The following is a 5,026-nucleotide window of genomic DNA, read 5'->3' on the forward strand; positions in this document are numbered from 1 at the left end:
TCCACAACCACTATGAGATACCAGTTCATACCCACTAGGATGGCCAGATAACAGAGATGGGTAATACAAGCGTTGGTGAGGTTGTGGAGAAATTGGAATTTCTCATATTCTGCTAGTGGGTGTAAAATGGTGCAGCCATTTGGGAGAGCCTGGCTGTTCCTCAAAGGGTTAAACACAGTTACCATTCAACCCAGCAATGCCACTCCACCATGTATTCCAAAGAAACGGAGGCAGATGCCCACACACACTCTTACACAAACGTTCACAGCAGCATTATCCATAGTAGCTGAGTGGATCAACCCAGTGTCCACCAACTGATAAATGGGAAAACAAAATGTGACCTCTCCTTACAATGGAATACTATTCAGCCACAAAGAGGAATAAAGTACTGGTACGTGCTCAACATGGATGAACCTTAAAAAAATTAGGCTAAGTGACAGAAGCCAGTCACGCCCTGGCCAGGGGGTCAGTGGGCTGAGCGTTGCCTGGTGCATAGAAAGATCGCTGGTTCAGTTCCTGGTCAGGACACACGCCTGGTTTGGGTTTGATCCCTGGTTGGGGTGAGCTCAGGAGGCAACAGACTGATGTTTCTCTCTCTCTCTCTCTCTCCTATTTTTCTCTCTCTCTCTCTCCCTCTCCCTTCCTCTCTAAAATCAATTTTTTAGACTACAGGCTCGACACAGAAGGTAGCCAGCAATTCCAACGCTCACTGCTGCATTGGGTCTCCTTACTCCGGGCCAGCCCAGCACCTCCAGGCACAGAGCCCACGGGCAGCAAAGGGCCTACGGACGTCCCGCCAGGAACAGCCATGCAGCAGGGGCAGGAGGCGGGGTGCACTTCTTCCGCAGTCTTTTCAGAAACAGAGGAACCTGCCAGTGACATCAAGAAAAAAACTGATATTCTGCTAAAGGCTGTGGGAGACACCCCTATCATGAAAACAAAGATGTGGGCTGTGAAGCGAACCCAAGGACTCACTGCCTTCATCAAAAAGTTCCTTAAACTTGTGGCTTCAGAACAGTTGTTTGTTTATGTGAATTGGTCCTTTGCCCCTTCCCCTGACCAGGAAGTTGGAACCTCGATGAGTGCTGGCAGTGATGGTAAGCTGGGCCCATGTCACTGCAAATCTCAGGCCTGGGCCTGAAGACAGAGCACAAGATCTCGATAGCTAAATGAATCTTCACACAGGACACAGCTCTGAAAGGTTGATCCTTACATCAAAATGCTTGTGGGTATGATCTCCTCAGCGTGGTACCTGCTAGGACCCTTGTTTATCATTTAAAAAAACCCATAGACTGAAGGGCCCCGGGTTCAATTCCAGTCAAGGGCATGTGCCTTGGTTGCGGGCATATCCCCAGTGCGGGGTGTGCAGGAGACAGCTGGTCGATGTTTCTCTCTCATCGATGTTTCTAACTTTCTGTCCCTCTCCCTTCCTCTCTGTAAAAAACCAATAAGATATATTTAAAAAACCCATAGAGTTGACTCACAAAAACGTGATTTGCATTAACACAGAAATATCATAAATGATGGATATTACAGTATACTCAGTACCACAGCTATTGCTCCAATATGCCTCTGGGATATTGAAAGGAGACTAAGGCTGTACAAGGCCTCTTTTCTGTTTGTTTCTTTCTTTAATTTATTGTTGAAAGTATCACAGATGTCCACTCCCCTGTACTAGACCCTGAACTGGGTTGGGAGTCCCCACTATGTGTTCCCACAACACTTTTTCCTTCTCTGATCAGAACTCATTATTCATTATTGTTAACATTTATTAATTGTCTGGCTTCGCCTTTAACAGTCACAAATGCCTACTGAGCACTCACTCTGTGTCAGACACTATGCTACGTGCTTTACATTTAACCTCATTTCACAGATGAGGAAACTGAGGCGAGGCAAAGTGAGGTACCTTCCCAGGCCGTTCAAATCCAGAGCCATACCCTTACCCACCAAGCTCTCCACGGGGTGAAATCTTACCTCTTTTTTTTTTCTGTACCCCAGTACCCAGAACAGTGGCCAGCACAAGAGGGCTTTGAAAGACTGGGTGGCCAATCATAATGCAGAGGGCATTACTGTACTGTTGGGGGGAACGGACCCCTTGACCCCTTCTAGGCTGCACCCGCCCAGATCTTCACCACACTATTGTCTGTGACCACGGTTATGCAGATACGCATACAACTTCTTTGGTGGATCTCTTCCTATCCTCCTGCCTTCCCTCTGAGATTTGACTGTCTGTTCCATGCTTCTATGTCTCTGGATCTATTTTGTTCACCAGTTTATTTTGTTCTTTAGATTCCACATAGGAATGAGATCATGTGATACTTGTCAAAAAATAACATTTTTTAAAAGCCAGTCACAGAAGATCTCATATTGCATGATTTCATTTATATGAAATGTGCAGAATAGGGAAATCTATGGAGACAGAAAGTAGATTAGTGGCTGCCTAGGGCAGTGGTCGGCAAACTCATTAGTCAACAGAGCCAACTATCAACAGGACAATGATTGAAATTTCTTTTGAGAGCAAATTGTTTTTAACTTAAACTATATAGGTAGGTACATTGCTATTAACTTAACTAGGGTCCTCCTAAGCTGGCCTTTGCTAAAAACGTCCTCTATCTGATTGAGGTATGTTCGCTGAGGTCGACCCCTTCCAACTCTCCCATCCACACTCGTCTTGTACACTTGTTTCGTCTATCTTTTGTCACCCGCGAGCGATTTGCGGACGTGACTAGCACTAACCACTGCACAATGAGACTGCTGACTGACTGGCTCACTCAACTCGTGCATGAATCGCGCGCGCCTCCCCAGCACCGCGTCTCCCGTTGCCTGACCGACCGACTGACACCCCCCACTTCTTCTAACACCACTTCTTCAAAATAGACTCGCCCAGGCCGAAAACCGACTTCTGCGCATGGGCCACGAAGTTTCAATCGTACTGTACGTGCTCGCCCGCACGTGGTATTTTGTGGAAGAGCCACACTCAAGGGGCCAAAGAGCCGCATGTGGCTTGTGAGCCACGGTTTGCCGACCACTGGTCTAGGGCAAGGGGATTTGGGGCAAAATGGAGTGTTAAGGGGTACAGGGCTTCTTTTTGAGGTGATAGAAATGTTCTAAATTTGATGGTGGTGGTGGTTGCACTGCTCTGTAAATATAAGAAAGCCCTCACTGGCCACACATCCCAGCCAGCCAAGTCGTCCTGCCACGCCCCCGGCCAAGGTTTTAACAGACTCACTAAAATGCCATCTCACATGGAATCCGCCATAGAAGACATGGTTTTCAGGTTTCACAGATTTGCTGGGGGGAAATTCTACTTAACAAAGGAGGACCTGGGAGTACTCATAGAAAAAGAGTCCCCTGGGTTTTTGGAAAATCAAAAAGACTCTCAGGCTGTGGACAGAACAATGAAGTGACCTGGGTCAGTGCCGAGATGGCCAAGTGGGCGCTCAGAATTCTTCGCCCTGGTGCCGGCTCACCGTGGCGTGCGATGGCTATGTGCGCACGAAGCAGAAGGGAAAGTACGCAGCACTGAGCTGGGCCCCGTCCTGGGGACAGTTCTCCCCAAGTGTCACCTCAGGATCCCTGCCCTGCAGCTGCCCTTCTGAGGATTTGATGAGCAGATTGAGACCCTTTAGTACAAGTAAAATCCCACCCCCATTCAACAAGAGAAAGAAAAGCCAAGTAAACACAGAGAAGCTTCTGATTTTCATGTTTGCATCTTCTTGCCCTCAATAAACAAATTTCTTTTTCAGTTCCTAAAAAAAATACAAAAGACCATTGACTTGCACACTTTAAATTGATGACTTGTATGTGAATTTAATATATATTTTTAACAGGCCTCTGTGCAGAGAAAAATTCCTGTATTTTGGGGGAAACAAATCAAGCAGAGAAGTACAGTTTCCTTTGACCCTGTGCCATTGGAACCACATTTTTAAAAACTTCGCCCCGTCCAGTCCATTCCCACGCGAGGAAAATCTCCCAAGCACCGTGCGTGCGGTACTTTCCTGTGTGTTTCATTTCATACTTGGTAACTTTTTGTAAAGCCATGTTTCTATTACTTGAATTTATTTTCAGAATTGATGTTAATAAAAACAAGAGAGCCCTAGCCGGTTTGGCTCAGTGGATAGAGCATCAGACTGCAGACTGAAGGGTCTCAGGTTCGATTCCAGTCAAGGGCATGTACCTTGGTTGTGCACATCCCCAGTAGGTGTGCAGGAGGCAGCTGATCAATGTTTCTCTCTCATTGATGTTGTAACTCTCTCCCTTCTTCTCTTTAAAAAAACAATAAAATATATTAAAAAAAAAACCAAACAAACAAACGAGAGGTCCTAAACACTTGTCAGAGATATGCATCAGAGAGAACCCAGGGTCAAGGATGGGAAGGCAACTTCCTTTTTAGTGTGTAACCTTTGTACTATTTGAATTTTTTATCATTTTTACCAAACAAGTATAGGAACCCTGCTTTTTGAAAGTTCTCATTATACCACTTTGTTTTTATGAAAGACCTACATTTTTACCTGTTTTGATAACCAAAAGAATCCAAAAAGGAGTTTGCTTTTATGAAAAAAATGGAAAACAGCATTTGTTTTGCAGCGAGGCAGCCATTATAGAGGCAGCGAGCAGTGCACCCCCGGCTTCTCCCAGGCAGCACCACTCAGCATCTCCACATCGAGCCCAGAGCTTTGAGCTGCATCTGTGAGCATCTGTGCTTTATTCCATTTATTCTGTGCCTCTGTTAGCCAGATGTGAGCGAAGGTACCAAAGGCCTACGAGAGCTCATAAGAGTGTTGATGCCTAGCATAAAACCAGGCATGATTAAGCATAGTTGGTGTGATTTGGCAGGTTATTTTTGGGATCTGGGAACGCTCAAACGATTTTCCATATAAGTTAATGGTACTTGCTTCTTCACTTTACACCATTTCAGCTTACCAACGTTTCATAGGAATGCTCTACGTTCAGATAGTGGGGGAGACACTTGATACAGAGTCTGGAAGGGCCATGTGTCCTGGCCAGATGTCGCCTCCCTGAACAG

At 45.9% G+C, this 5,026-nt stretch overlaps 1 long non-coding RNA gene and 1 pseudogene across 1 annotated transcript in view; both read left to right on the forward strand.

The window, feature by feature from the left end:
• LOC107181738 overlaps nt 1-1,017 on the forward strand; it is a 3,589-nt gene extending 2,572 nt beyond the window's left edge. The window contains exon 2 of the long non-coding RNA XR_001512443.1: nt 666-1,017. This is a non-coding gene — a long non-coding RNA (uncharacterized LOC107181738). The remainder of the gene's footprint in view (nt 1-665) is intronic.
• Nucleotides 1,018-3,233: 2,216 nt separating this feature from the next.
• Nucleotides 3,234-4,743, forward strand: LOC102771907 (annotated as a pseudogene).
• The last annotated feature ends 283 nt before the right edge of the window (nt 4,744-5,026 follow it).

The sequence above is a fragment of the Myotis davidii genome, unplaced genomic scaffold (genome assembly GCF_000327345.1).
Source record: "Myotis davidii unplaced genomic scaffold, ASM32734v1 scaffold129, whole genome shotgun sequence".
Lineage (NCBI taxonomy): Eukaryota > Metazoa > Chordata > Mammalia > Chiroptera > Vespertilionidae > Myotis > Myotis davidii.